Here is a 15,754-nt window from a genome sequence, read left to right on the forward strand (position 1 = left end):
TAGAATATATTGGGGTTGAAAATCTGCACCGAGGTGCAAATACTGTTAATTTGAGTAAATGCATTAAAAAAAAATTCATTCGTATCAGCAGATTCAAAGAATATTTAAAAGGTGCTTTTTATAAAAGCAAAAGTATGCAGTAGTTATTTTCAACTACAAGACTTCTTAATTATGCACTAACTTGCCTTAGTAGTAGAGATGTCATGTATTGGCATGCTTCACTACTATTGCAAAAGCATATTTAACAAAATACACAAAATACATTTCTTTAATAAGATTTTTAAATGTTATATTTTGCATTTAATTTACATAATCTGTTTTTGTTTGTTGGTGGTGTGCTTCTCCATTGCATTTTTAGCTTCCACAGAGTTTTAGCTGAAAGGTGTGACAAAATTTTTGCACGGTACCACTGTATATTTGAAAGGTACGGTCAGCACCACCCACAAGCTATTTAAGGCTGCTGCCTACCAAAAGTCCACATCATTGCGTGAAAATATGTGGTCTTCAGTAATTTGTGCAATCCAATCGGATTCAGATATAAATTTCCATGTTTATATATCTGCTGTGTTTAATTGGTGTATCATTTAACCCTTTATTGTATTCTGCGTTTGGCAACGGATTCGGAAGAGTTCCTTGCAGGCTGTTACTAGCAGGAAAAAAAGCAAACTTACAGAATTACTTGAATTGCCGCAGTGCAAACAGTTGCTTGCGCTGCAGTCCCTGACAAGTGAGCCATTTTCCTCATGAGGCAGGTACTAGGAAAAAAAACCAGCATTCAGAGTTGGACTGCAGTGGCTGGGATGCTCAAATGGTCCTTAGAATATCACATATCAGAACTCTCAAAGGCTCCACCTCCTCCCCAGCGAGTTTCAGGGACGCACACCTGCCCTTAACACTTTCAGTGCTTGACATTCTGGTACTAGGTCTTGAGCTTCTTTGTGATGGCTAGCACCCGAACACTTATTTGTGGCATTGCACCAGTAGAGGAGGGCATTGTGCCTGGTCCTGCGCACTTCTGGAGCAGTGATTGGATGGACAGAATGTGGCTGCGGAGGCATGGGATTGGCTTGTTTCCATAATCCCTATCAGGAATAGTAGCTCTTCAGGCTTGTGGGATCTGCTTTTTGTTTGTCTGGCATATAAGACAGATGCTCGGCCTCTGAGCTACACTCCTTGCCGGTTGTTGAGAACCTACTGCATCAAGCAAAAGACCTCCCCTACCCTAGCATCTTGTTCTCATGGTAGACAATCGGATGCCTATAGGAAGCCCATAAGCAGGGCATGAACGCAACACAGCTATCTGCATTTATGTTCTCCCACGACTGCTATTCAGAGGCACACCACCTCACACCACATAAGGAGGCTGAGCTAAGGACAAAGTTACATATTTTTATTAGACGATCAGCAATCTGTTATTGATGCCATTTCACCCCAATGATGAGTTTGCTTTAAATTTGTCAGTAAAGCCTAAAACAGGGGTCAGCAAACGTTTTCAGCAGGGGGCCGGTCCACTGTCCCTCAGACCTTGTGGGGGCCCTGATTATATTTTTTTGGGGGGAAATGAATGAATTCCTATGCCCCACAAATAACCCAGAGATGCATTTTAAATAAAATGACAAATTCTATTCATGTAAAAACACCAGGCAGGCCCCACAAATAACCCTGAGATGCATTTTAAATAAAAGGACACATTCTACTCATGTAAAAACACACTGATTCCCGTCCACGGGCCAGATTTAGAAGGCGATTGGGCTGGACCCCAGGTTTGCCTACCCATGGCCTAAAACATTGTCTCTTGTGGCTTTGATTTCCCTTAGTTCCTCAGACTGCTTTCCTGGGTAAGCTTGTGCTCCATACTTTTAAGTGGCCATTGCCAGTGGGTTTAATGTAGCTATAACGAGCACAGGGGACAAAACGGGAGTTCCATAGGACCCATAGACCAAAGGCTAAGGGGCTGAGCAGTGGCCCCCCAGCACCACCTTCTGGAACTTGCCTTTCAAATAGTGCTGAAGCCATCACAAAACCATCTGTAACCCAGGTAGAGAATCCAGAGGTTACCATAGTAGGTGACATTGAAAGACACAGAGCGATCCTGCAGAAATGACGATGCCACGCTCCCCCTATGCAGTTTCCAGTGCAGGTCATCTGCCAGTGCAGATTCAGTCCCCGAACAAAGCCGTCTTCCCAACTGGAATGCATCCATACTATCCAAGAACCTATCATTTGCTTAAACATCTTACACACAGAGAAAGGGACTGTAGAAACTGGCTGATAATTATCCAGGACAGAAGGCTCTAGGACAGGCTTCCCCAACCTGGTGTGCTTCAGATATGTCATACTACATGTGCCATCATACCTGGCCAATGGCCATGCTGACTGGGCTGATGGGAGTTGTAGTTCAAAGTATCTGGAAGATGCAGTGTTGAGGAAGGCTGGTCTAGGGATTGACGGATGTGCCAATGCAGATGCTTAAGATCAGGGTGTCAGCTGTTTTTTTTAAGCATTTCACTTCCCACTCAACTAGTTTATCATGTGTAAAACTGGAATTTCTGCAAGTAATTTAAGTTGAGCATATGTTCCAAATAACAAAAATATATTTCCAAGGATTCACAAGTTAACTGAATTAATGGGTCTAATATAATACACAAGTCGTATTTTTTTTTTTAAAGGAGTGAGATTAAATTAATATCCTTTTGACATTTGTGGTTCATGTGGACATGCATCAGGATATTAAAAGCATACAGGGGAAGGAGTTCAATGTTGTGCTATGTCAGTCGTTCCATCAGGGCGAGCTTTTCTTTCCGCTTGCCAAATGGAACAGTCCCTCTCTTCTTCCCCCATATGCTGTTCTGGGGGTTCTCCCAACTGCCCTAGAGCCAGTTTTGGGGGGCACGGGGAGGAGAGGGGGGGAGCCCTACTTTACTAGCAGAAGCCCACAACACTCTAAAATATTGAGGATCCTATATCATCATCATCATCATTATTTACTCTTAATGGAGAAATGCTTTCATTCTTTAGGGCAGTGGTTTTCAACCAGTGTACCATGGCACCCTGGGGTGATGGTCAAGGGTGCCATGAGCAGCACTGAGCCCCCACCCCTCCTTCCTTCCCTCCCTCCCTCCGATAAAAAAACCCCATTGCTTCCAACATAAGTCGGAAACTCCCTACTCAAGCAGACAAACGAGCCGCGTTTCTCTACTTTTTTCATGTATCTGTGCTATGTGATGCTGGTCATCTGTCCATCCATGGTCATCTGTCGTGGATGCTTTACTTGAGATTCCTGTATTGCAGGAGGTTGGACTAGGTGATCCTTGGAATCCCTTCCAATCCTATCATTCTGTATGCATATTGATTTATACCAGGCATAGGAAAACTCCAGCCCTCCAGATGTTTGGGACTACAATTCCCATCATCTCTAGCTAACAGGACCAGTGGTCAAGGATGATGGGAATTGTAGTCCCAAATATCTGGAGGGCCGGAGTTTGCCTATGCCTTACACCCAGCCCTAATGCTATTTACAGTTTCACCCAGTGGCTTTGTATAGATGTTGAAACGTTTCGGGTGAGAAGATGGGCTCCTTTGACAGCTGTTGCTAGGTAAACTCACTGTGGGGTAGGGGAGTGGGTGGGATTTCATCAGAGAAAGGGATCCACCAGAGAACACTTTGCCAAGGTGGAGCCAACATGGAGGCAGCCCTGTATGAACTACATAGTCACAGAAACTGTAGTGTAACTCAGAATAGCTCATTGATAGTAACTGTGCAAACCATTGATACACATTATTCTTTTTTATTCAAGCTATATTCTAGTAAAGTTGTAATTCTAGTAAAGTATTATTAAAGTAATATTTAAGCCAAGTTGTAGCCTGGTCCTAACTACATTTTCCCTAAATCAAGTCTAATTGATTTCAGCAGCATTCCAATTTAACATATTTTGGACTGGAGTCTTAATCATATTTTCTTTAGGGGGAAAATGTTCCTAATTTCCAAAACAGAGCTTTGCTTAGTATGTTTTCATGAGTAGTGATGTCAAGGTAAATGTTTGCAAAAGCTAAGGGTTGGTGCAAACCCAAACACTAGTCCCCTTGTAACTTCTTATAGGAGACCAGGAGCCAGCAACTGGTTTGCAAGGTTCCTTGGCTGGCTTTAAGAGGAAACTGGCACTACAACTGCATGTGCCATGTGACTTACCTTTACTTTTCCGGGTAACAATACTGAGCACTGTTCCAAATTGTCAGTCTTGTTTCATTTCAGTTTGAGAGAGTGATTGATTATTTTTATTTTATCTATAATAGCATTTATAGAAAGCATAGCAGCCACTGGGGATTTCCCCCCCTTAAGCCACTCATTCCTTTACAAGCCTCTGCTTAATAGGACAGACTTTTACATGTGGGCGGCGGAGGGCAGGGAGTTGTGCATGGAAGTTTCTTATAATTTATTTCATAACAAATATACTTCTTTTTGGAACGCTAGCTTATTAGGGCATGTCTAGTCCAGGCCAGCTGTGATGTGCACACAGCCAAGGTCAGCTTCCTTGGGTATGTAGAAGAAAAACAGTGCAAGAACTAGCCTTAGCACAATTGATCTTCTTCATACATATACTCCCATAGATAATTTTGCTAATTTAATTGCAAACGTTAGCACAACTGAACACAGATGGGGGAAGCGGGATCATGACAAAAGCCCTGATTTAGTCTATGGATATACCTTTGTACATAAAAAACTGTATGTCCATAGGTTCTGATATATGCAGGTGGGTTCCTGTCTGACACACTGCTTGATTGTACATAGGAACCATGCAAAAAAGGTCAAGGGACACAGCTTGTTGCTGGGATCCCATTCTCCCCCTGCCTAAGTACTGTACATTTGTTGTACACACATCCAGTCAATAGAACAAGTGCTGTTGTTTCCTCAGCTTAGCATATGAGGCTGCCTATGAGAGAGGAAGGTCCCTCGGCCAATAAAGCGAGATGAGCACCGCAACCCCAGAGTCAGTCACGACTGGACCTAATGGTCAGGGGTCCCTTTACCTTTATGAGAGAGGAGCAAAGGCATATCTAGTCTACATAGCATCCTGTTTACCACAGTCGCCAACCAGATGCCTGTTGGAAGCCCGAAGAAGGGCATGAAAGCTCTTTAGCAGCTGATAACCCATAGCATTTTGCTTCTGATGCTGGAGAAAATATATGACCAACATGGCTAGCAGCCATGGATAGCCTTATCTTCCATGAATTTGTTGCGTCTTTTAAAGCTGTCCAAGTTGGTGGCCTTTGCTGCACCTTGAACCATCAAGTTCCAGTCTATGTGCTGTGTGAAGAACGGCTTCCTTTCATAACTTCTCCCACCATTCAACCTCTTTGACCACCCTATGTTCTATCTAGTATTATTGGGTTTCAATATCCAGTTGTCCAAGGTCCCCTACATTAGCTGCTGTAGGATCGGCGCATAGAAAGAGGGGAGGTTAATGACAATGTTGCTTGATGCCGATGTTGTAGATGGTTCAACCTGTGGCAAACAATCATTTGTCATTTCCCCACAGTGAGCGCAGCCTGTGACAGGTCTGTAAGAATTCTGTAATTGACTCTCAGGTGTGTGGTCTCAGCTCGATGGGTCTGGCAGCAGGAGCCGTACTGTATTTTTCAAAATTTAATTTTGCCTTTCTTTTGTGTGGCATGCTGCCCTCTTTTTTTTGTTGTTGTTATGAATGGTGTTATTACAACGGCAATAACCAGATGCCTCAGCAGGCATATTTTCATTATGCTCCTATTGTTTATACGTGAGCAGGATTTTAAAGCTCTGTTTTACACTGAAGTGTCTGTTTCCCCTTCCTCCTTTTAAGTTTGATATGATTTCTCACTGTGGGCCATTTATTATTGATAGGACAAAGTGAAGTGACTGGAGGAGCCCTTATGAAGACGGCAGGGGAAACGCTGGAGAAGCTCGGAGCTAGACCAAGGTAAAGTCTGAATTGGATTTCATGTGTGAAGAAGCTTTTGAACACCTAGGACAAGTGCTGTGCTATATAACTGACTCAGGGACTTGATTTCTGAGTTGAGCACTATTCATATGAATACCAGTTCCTAGGAACCATAGAATTGTAGAGTTGGAAGGGACCCTAAGGGTCATCTAGTCCAACCCCCTGCAATGCAGGAATCTCAGCTAAAGCATCCATGACAGATGGCCATGCTTAAAAACCTCCAAGGAAGGAGAGTCCACAACCTCCCGAAGGAGATCGTTCCACTCTTACAAGAGTGCCATTGCACCAAATTCCTGCTTTCAGGTTTCCCATAAGGCATCTGGTTGGACACAGTAACAACACAACACTGAGACAGATGGGCCTTTGGCCAGATCAAGCAGGGTTCCCCATACCCCCAGATGTTTTTGGGAATCGCTACTGGGTACTTTCAAAGGTCTGATATTGATACTGTGTTTGGTATTAGCTGTTTCTTCAAGTCTCAAAAATGAATCAAATCATTACCAGCTCAGCAGCAGTTTAAGAAGTGAAGGTCAGAAACGCGATGCCTCCTAAGCCCTACTTGGGTGCTCTGCTTGCATGTGAAACCTACAAGCTAGCACAAAGAGTGGGGACGAGTGTGCTAAAATTTTCCCACCCCACCCCCAATCGTCTGCCAACCAATGGAGGGTGGAAGTCTGAAGCAGGGAACCTCTTCTACGTGTAGAGTCTCCCCATGTGATTTAGAATGTCAGTTGTGCAGCAGAAAATTCTATGATTGTATAATAAGTTGCGTGTCTGCCTGAGACTTGTTTTATCCAAGAGAGAAATACTGGCCATTAAACTGCAGTTTATTCAAAAAGAGGAAATTCTCCTGGAATATGATCCACTTTACATGTTACCCTTGCAAATATGCTAGGAAGTCAAACGTCCTTCTGGCTGAGATCCTGGAGAGCCTCTATGGGGTAGATATTACTAGGCTAGAAAGATGAATAGTTTGATCTCTTAATAATGCAACTTCCTGTGTTCCCTGGGAGTACTGTGCTCCCTGTGGCCAGCCCAGGCCTGTCAGGAGACAATTTTGCTCTAGTGGTATCTTCTAAACTGCTTCCTCAAGGCTTTCCAGCGTAGGTTCTGTTATGTATTGGAAGACCCACCATTTAACAGGTTCATCCACACTTTGCTTGTCCCACGCTCAGAAAGCATGGCTCTGAGTGGTTTTCCATTATCCCCCTGCATTCTATGGAAAAACCTGCTCTTTACTGCTGAATCGGAACAAATGTCAGTTTGTGGAAAACCTGATGGACATTTGTTCCATTTCAGCAGTAAGGAGCAGGTTTCCCCTGGGCAAAGTGGCAGGACAAACAAAAGTGTGGACGAGAGCTCATGGAGTGCATTGCAGTGGTAGGTGTGACATTACTCAGGCATGGGTCACTGAGACCAAATCCTTTTCAGAGAGAAGCAGGTAAGTTGGTGCAGCATAAAAGGCTTAGCTCTGTGCAGGGATCTGATTCTTGGCTCAACATTCTGCTCTGTTGCTTAGGTTTCTCAATTGCACACCTTTCCCTATATACATTGCTCGCTTGGTAGGGAATTTGCATAGTGTGGTCACTGTGTTGTTAACAGCTACCACATGATGCTTTTAAGAGTGTCCATGTGAGGACCATAGCATATTTGCTCTTTTCAATCTCTTTACTTCTAGAACAACCACATCTTTTATTCTATTTTCATAAACAAGAAGCCTTGATTTATAGTACTAAAGAAAATGGAAAGTGACACACAGAGAGGAAAAACCCTGCAGGAGGAAGTATTAAAACATGCTAAAACACACACCCCTCCCTGGCCCCAAATCCTTTTTTATTCATATTTTCAGGAACAACCATCTCTACAGGGTACCTAAAAGATAATAATGTACTGGAAGTTCTCTGAGTTCCTTCCCTGGATCATCACAGACCAGTGCACTATAGATTTTGATTGCTTACTGAGCACTTCTTAACTGCGGTGTTATTTTAACCTAGGGCATTATACTGCCTAACCTTGTTGTGTTGGTTAATTATATTTCTTTCCTTTCTAGGAATGTAAGTTTACTCTGTCTTGATTATGCCAGACCGCAAATCCTTGAAAGGCATATATACTGTAGCTCTGGGGGTGGAAAGGGCCAGTTGGGCTTAAGCCATCTCTGGGAAAGCTCCACCATCGTTTGCTATTAAACTGGCCAAATTCCCTTTTGTTCCCACATTAACAGCTCGCCTGCGGTGCCTCTAGCCTTGACATTGTTTTTTAGTTGCACGCTAAATTTCAGCGATTGAAAGAAATTTGGCCCTTCCCATGTTCATTTGGGAGGAAGGGAGTGAAAGAGAGAAATAACAGTGTATCTGATTAATTCTAAATTCTATACACCAGCAATAAAAACGTCAGTAAAAACTGCAAGCTATTGCCCCAAATTATGTCCACCTAATCCATCCTGATAATTTTTCCCATTGGCCAAAGGAAACAAAGTTCTGTAGCCTTAATTTTTGCCCTCTCCTCTCCTGCTTCCAGGGGATGGATTTTGCTTGTTTTGTGTAAACTGCGCAATTTAAGTCAGCTCTAGAAACCAATAAAGATGAAACATACAACACTCCAGTGAAGTCATTTGGGAATATTGAATCCAATAACGTTAACCTGTGTCTGGAATTCCATATGGAGAAAAGATACTGCGGAAGGAGGAGATGTGAAATGTTTAGATGCCATTTCCCGTTGTTAAAACTGTGTGTGTTTTTGGGCAGTCTGTCTCCCTTTGGATGTTGCTGGACTGCGATTCTGATCATCCCTGTTGCTGGCTGGGGCTGATGGGATTTGTAGTTCCACATCTGGAGGGTTGTCACAAGTGCCACCACAGCACTCCACTCTAAAATAAAAGGCAGTGTCCTCCCCTTAATTTAAAAAGGGATCATATTTCTGGCATTCACTGCCAGAAGATCACTGCTCTTGCTGACAAGCCTTCACTGGAATGTGGCCAGTGAAAGGCAATGAATGGAAAGGTCACTAATGTCAGGGACACAAAACTGTTAGGCCACAAATTATAAGCCCTGTGGGCTGTCATGCTTTCTGAGCCTTGGGGCCATGTCACGCCACAGTCGGAGCTCTTGTGTTCCAGATGGGGTGTTCAGTAGGCTCACGAATCAGAAAGATCACTATGGTACTCTAATCCTGACTATCTTTGCCAACATCATAGTAACATTGCTGCTACAAGCAAATTTATTTCATTGACAAGTGGGGCCTCCAGCACAACGCTGTGAAGGGGGGAGGTCCTGTTCAGGGCTCTAATCAGACCAGAAGAGGCAAATTGTGGTCCTGGTCAGGCCTCTTAGCTCAGTTGGTAAAGCATGAGACTCGGGGTCATGAGTTTGAACCCCATGTTGGTTGAAAGATTCCTGCACTGCAGGGAGTTGGACTAGATGATCCACGTGGTCCCTTCCAACTGATTCTAAGAATTCTGATGTGCTATGTAAATTTAGAGGGCTCCTAGGCTCAAACATGAGCTTTTATAGTGCTTTAATAGGCTGGGGAGATCAGTTATGGAGAACGAAGTAGGCTTATACGAGTGTTTGTGTGTATTGTGGTTTTTTATTTATTTCACGTCTCCCAAACACTTAATATCTTCCCTTGTCTAACCTGAACATTTACTCTAAACTGTAATAGGTCTGAACAGGTTAATTCCCTCATATTACTAGATATGTAGGGAGGAAGCTATGTTACACACAGTCAAGAGTAGTTTAAAGGTGGCTGAGCATGTGGTGCTAATGGGTGGTTGCTTTTTAGAAATACAAACCTGGAACCTCACTGCATCTTAAGACTGGGCGATATATCGTCCCAAACCGGTTTGAAGTGATATTGAACCGTGATACTGTTTTCATAATTTTTGACCTGGCAGTACATCAGGAATCGTGGGGGTGGGGGTGCACGCGTGCGTGTGTGTGTGCAGAAAAAGCCAATGCCTGTACATAGCTCCATCCTTATATCGGATATTGTGATATATCAGTATATCACAATGTTTAGCTGGTGATATATCACGATGTTGAAAACCAGGTATCGCCCAGTCCTACTGCATATGTACACTCTCCCTGCCGTGAGAATCATGATTTACCACCATGGTTTTTATTATACTTAATTGTGTTGAACCTTCAAAAAAGGTTATCTGTTTTAGTGAGTATCTGAGTTACATTCTCACTAATGATTTTTTACTGCCATGGTATTTTCATGAAGAAAGTAATAGAAATAAATCAATTGCCTTTTTCCTGTTTTTTGGGTGGCGGGCACCATCAAGTGGAAGTTATGATATAACTGAAGCTGCCTAATGCCAAGTCAGACTAGTTGTTCTCCTAGCCCTGTGTTGCTTATTCTGACTGGCAATAGCTGTCTCCAGCAGAGACCTTAGTTCCCGATCTTCTGCTTTAGAAGTGCTTAAAACTTTGGGCTGGAGGGCTGTTGCCTGTTGCATTGTGAAGATCATAGCAGTTTCGGAATTCTACAACAGCGTAACAAAGCACATCTTGTTTGATTGATGGTAGAAAAATAAGAACCTATACTTCAAAGGTCTGGTGTTTAGGAGGCTTTCCCCATATAATCAGGTGAGAAGGGCACCCAAAGAGAAAGGCTCCAGTTTTATATTGCAATTAGACGATTCGAATTAAATTGAGTTTGTTTTTAAAGATTAAGACAATGCACTTTGATGAAGGTTTTATTAGTGAAGATGAACCGTACTCAGAAGGGGAGAGCATATCACTGCAGTCTGTCTAGCACTTCAGTGATATTTCCTAAATTAATCTGGAAATAGCTCTTGAGGCAGCGTGTAAAGATTATTAAGCATGAGGTTTTTATGTATGCAGAAAATTTGCTTTTGCATGATTACACTCTTAAAATGTTAATGCATGCGCGAGAAAATTGTGTTCCTTAATCTCTAAGAAATTTGTTTCTCAAAAGAAGCTCTTAGCTTTTTCTGTGCTTGGTTTATTAGGTGCTGAAAGCATGGTACAACTTTGCGAACGACTGTATATTAATAATGAACTAATTTATGCCTTAAATGCAATCACTGTATTGAGTAGCATCTTAAGTATATATATTGGAATTCTTACCCATGATCGGGGGAAAGGTGGATAGCATGAGAACCCAAGTTCAGTGCATCTTTCATCCGATGTTGATTTCCACCCCTTTAAGCCGCACTGAAATTTCTCCCTGCTTTATTAAATCATGAGTGCACAGATTTTAGCATTAGCCTAGCTAATTAACTTCTTAAAATTGTGTCGTTTCAGGAATTTGAGGAGAAGGCTCAAAAGGTCTAAATACGGAATGAACGCAGCAAAAGTTGGTTGGTAAGCAGCAGAACCTCCCAAAGGATGAAAGTCACTTACCACTAGTAGGGATTATAAACATGTAGGGTGGAAGAGGCTCACCTGTTTTCTTTTCAAAAATGATGAACAGCTATTCCTTTTCAGAAGAGTCAAATCTTCCAGAAATTCCTTTCCCCAAACACAACCATCTACAAAGGGCAGAGATAACAAAACAGATAAGGTAAGGGGTGGCACCCAATGATGCCACTTTCTGTGGAAGGAATCTGTCAGCAGAAGAGGGTTAGAATAGGGTTGCCATATACGTCTTGGCGCTGTGGTCTAAACCACAGAGCCTAGGGCTTGCTGATCAAAAGGTTGGCGGTTCGAATCCCCGTGACGGGGTGAGCTCCCGTTGCTCAGTCCCTGCTCCTGCCAACCTAGCAGTTCGAAAGCACGTCAAAGTGCAAGTAGATAAATAGGTATCGCTCCGGCGGGAAGGTAAATGGCGTTTCCGTGCGCTGCTCTGGTTCGCCAGAAGCTGTACACCGGCTCCCTTGGCCAATAAAGCAAGATGAGCGCTGCAATCCCAGAGTAGTCCTTGACTAGACCTAATGGTCAGGGGTCCCTTTACCCTTTACACGTCTTGAATTTGCAAAAAAAGAAAAGAAAACCTCAACAACTTTATTAGAAGCAGATTTCAATGGTCCCCTCTCCTCCCTGCAGTGCCCTGTGTACTTTCAAATCTCTTCCAGAGGGTAGCTGACCCTCCAGAAAAAGATTTAGGAGTTGGGGCATGGGATGCTACAGGGCGTGATTGCCAAAAATTGCTCTCCGCTTGTTCTGTTGATGGATTCCTACTGTCAGCAGAGAGTCACTATTGGATGCCATCCACAATCCTTCATTTGGATTAATGCCATGTTAAATAGTGGTGATGATGATGATAATAATAATAATAATAAATGATTTTTTGTTTTGTTTTGTTTCAGAGGAGGTAGGCAGTGGCAGATTGCTCAAGCAGTAAACCCCTTCTAAGTGCCATGCTTGGCTTCCCAGAGACATCTGGGAATGCTGGACTTTGGTCTGTCCCAGTGTGGTTCTTACCTATGGGTGTGATAAGGTATTATTTGCATTTTAAGGCCATGGAAGTATATGTTGTTGCTATTATTATTATTATTATTATTATTATTATTATTATTATTATTATTTCTGCCGTTATACAGTTTCCTTACCACTCAGTGACTCCTAAAGCAGCTGACGGTCAATGAAATACAAAAAACATAAAAACCAAATCAATTATTAACGCTGCACAACAAAACAGCAACTCGAAGCTATAAACATCAAAGGAGGAATCATTAAACAACAGAGTTTCCCTGCTCTTCAAATCTCCAGCCAAAAGCATATTTAACTGGAAAATGCAGTAGCAAAATAGTTTAACAATTTGGCCCAATACCAATTTGTAAACTAAAAGCCTATGGCCTCAGTCCTGTAGTTCACTTATTCTGAGTTTCATTTGGTTTTTTTAAAACTCCAAAGACAGCAGGTATGCAAGCGCTTAGTCACTACAAAAATGTTTAGGCTCTTCTTCATTCATGTAGTGTTGGATCCAGAGCAAATTCGTTATGCTTTGTTCCCATAGAAATCAATGCAACTTTGGCTACAGACCTACACATAGGGATTGTAACTACAGTGGTACCTCGCAAGACGAATGCCTCGCAAGACGAAAAACGCGCAAGACGAAAGAGTTTTCCGTTTTTTTGAGTCGTTCCGCAAGACGAATTTCCCTATGGGCTTGCTTCGCAAGACGAAACGTCTTGCGAGTTCTTGTGAGTTTGTTTCCTTTTTCTTAAAGCCACTAAGCCGTTAATAGCCGTGCTTCGCAAGACGAAAAAACTGCAAGACGAAGAGACTCGCGGAACGGATTAATTTCGTCTTGCGAGGCACCACTGTACCTGGGAGTGTTTGACTTGTTTCTGCATAGACGTATAAGGTTGCACTGCTAAGTTAATAAGCAGTAACATTACACACTGATTTCAGTGGCGCCTAACTGTTACTGATTTGGTCTGGTTCATTGAAATCTTTAGCTTGTGACTTATTCATAGGGCTCATCCACATTTCCACTTCTCCCATGATTTCTATGCATGGGTCCAAGAGGTGTGTTTTTTTTTGTGTCTTACCATTTGTTCCAATTTAGCAATAAACAGTGGGGTTTGTACCTCTGGCTAGAAATCACAGAACAAATGGAAATGTAGATGAGCTCACTGGGAGGGGGCATAGAAGTACTCAATTTTAGCTGGCAAAATATTTTTAGTATGCCAAAAGGCTGTGTACACATTCCCATTTACTCTGCAGGCGGTGTGCTGGTTTGGGAAGCAGTGTAGACATGGCATTAGCCGCAGTCCATATCTACTTGGTAGCTATCCTGTTGTTGCTTATGAAATGCTGCATTTTGATGCATTTCCCTCTAAACCAGCTTTGATCCTAACTGAGAAAAAGAATGACACAGCTGTGTTTTAAGCAGGCAACATGTACACATGTTATAGTGTGTTGGGGGCCATTTCAAACATTTCCTTTCTTCTTCCCTGGAGATAAACAGGGTGCATAACTTCACTACTGCATACTGGACTTCCTAATCTGTAACTTTGCAGGCCAGCACCAGGCTGCAGAGGGACTAGGAAAGCATCTCTTAATAAGTAAGCATGTGGTTTCACCACCAGGAATTAGAAAATTCATGTAAACAAGTTCCTCTCTGAAACCTAGTTCTCACAGGCATCAGATGAGGGGGGGGGGGAACCTGTTCGTCAACAGCAGGTAACTATACCACTGCAGACTGCAAGGGGTAGGGAATGATTATCCATCTAATTAAATTATCTCCTTGTAGAAAGTTAGTATGCCCACGAAAAGACAACATTGCAACCTTTGCTGCTAATGTCTAACTTTTATATAGAATGGATGCACATGAAGACCCTTGGATCATTGGTTGCATGCTTAAAGTGTTACAGAGATGAAAACTCTAATATAATAAAAAAAACAAATTAAAATGCAGTGTGTGCTTAATTTGTCATGCTCTCCTTCATCAATGGTTCCTCCTTTGCTTAGGACAAAAATGGGAAAGACCCATATGAATGGGGTGGATTGTGATCTAATTTCACAACATATTATGGTTCCTAACATAGGAAGGCATCTTAAACAGTCAGATTCCTGGTCTATCTGGTTCAGTGTTGTCTGAACTGGGGGGTAGGTAACCTCCATCCTGGGGGCTGAAAGAGCCCCACTAGGCTTCTGTATCCAGCTCATGGGAGTCTCCCCAGGCCACATCCCTCCACACATTACTTGAGTGCTTTTCCTAGCATGTTAACTGGAACTGAGACACTGCTTCTTGCTTGGATAGATATCTGTAGAAACGTCTGACTTACATGGCAGGAATGTAACCTACTGAGTGAAGGTAAGAGTTGTTTCAGTTCTTCTGCCTGTTGTTACCTCTGGTCCCACCCACCTGCTGGCAAGCCCCACCCCCCGGGCTGCCCACAAAAGAATGTGACGTGCTGGCTGAAAAATACTTATCTACTCCTGGTCTACATGGGCTGACGGGCAATGGTTTTTTCATAGTTTCAGACAGGAGGCTTTCTCAATCTGGAGATGCCAGAAATTGAACCTTGGATCTTCTGTCTGCAAAGCACATTTTTCCAAAATGTCTGTGCAAATTAAGAAAATATCATATTGAACCTCTTCAAAGCACCTTTGGCTTTTAAAATCATGTGCTTTTTGGATCATGACTTTCAGTTGCTATTTGTTGCTGATAAAGTTTGTCGTCTTATTTGGGACACTCAGAAGCCCAACTCTAAAGGGTAGCCGCTATTCAGAAAAAGTTGATTGCGATTAAGTGGAGGCCCATTTCCTTTTCATAGGACTTAGTCCAAACTAGCTTTGGCTGGGCAATGGCCAACATGTTGGGGATCCAGAGAAAGTTGTCTTTATCTGCTCCTGACAGCTTTGGGATTAATTGCAACGAATATGTCCTACTGCTTTCGATGGGAGTTAGATGCAACTAATTTTCTCCGGACAGAGGCTAGCATAAACAAACAGCATTATATTACAGACTCTGTAGTGTCTCAAACTTTCTACCTTTAACTAAAATAAGTATTTATTTGCATATTTTGGAATAAGTGGAATACAACAAATCTCTATAATGGTTTCACACTTGGAACACTGTCCATGTAATGAACACTCTATAAACTCAATAAGATGTTCCTGGATTAAGTTTGCAGCGATAGGTTAATTTGAGGATTTTACTGTATGTTATTGAAGGATTTTTATTTTGTTGGTCCTTGGATTGGTGAGATCCACCCTGACCTCCTTTATTCATCATCTGCATTTCATGATTATTTATTTGTTTACATGTTGTTGTAGTTTAATGATTTACTGTGTTTGTATTAGGTAAACTGCCCTGGGAGTTTGCCTAAAGCAAATAAATATTTATTGTGTAGTCCCAGA

The 15,754-nt window shown here is 42.4% G+C and overlaps 1 long non-coding RNA gene across 5 annotated transcripts in view; it reads left to right on the top strand.

The window, feature by feature from the left end:
* The window catches only part of LOC310714003, a 105,496-nt gene that overhangs the window by 17,759 nt on the left and 71,983 nt on the right, over positions 1–15,754 (top strand). For 4 of the 5 annotated variants that reach the window (XR_014529494.1, XR_014529495.1, XR_014529496.1 and 1 more), the window contains exons 2-3: positions 5,879–5,954; positions 11,246–11,305. This is a non-coding gene — a long non-coding RNA (uncharacterized lncRNA). Of the gene's footprint in view, positions 1–5,878; positions 5,955–11,245; positions 11,306–12,249; positions 12,381–15,754 lie in introns of all 5 variants that reach the window. The other variant, XR_014529493.1, reaches the window with a different exon arrangement.

Source organism: Podarcis liolepis (assembly GCF_965112155.1).
Source record: "Podarcis liolepis genome assembly, chromosome: 8".
Lineage (NCBI taxonomy): Eukaryota > Metazoa > Chordata > Lepidosauria > Squamata > Lacertidae > Podarcis > Podarcis liolepis.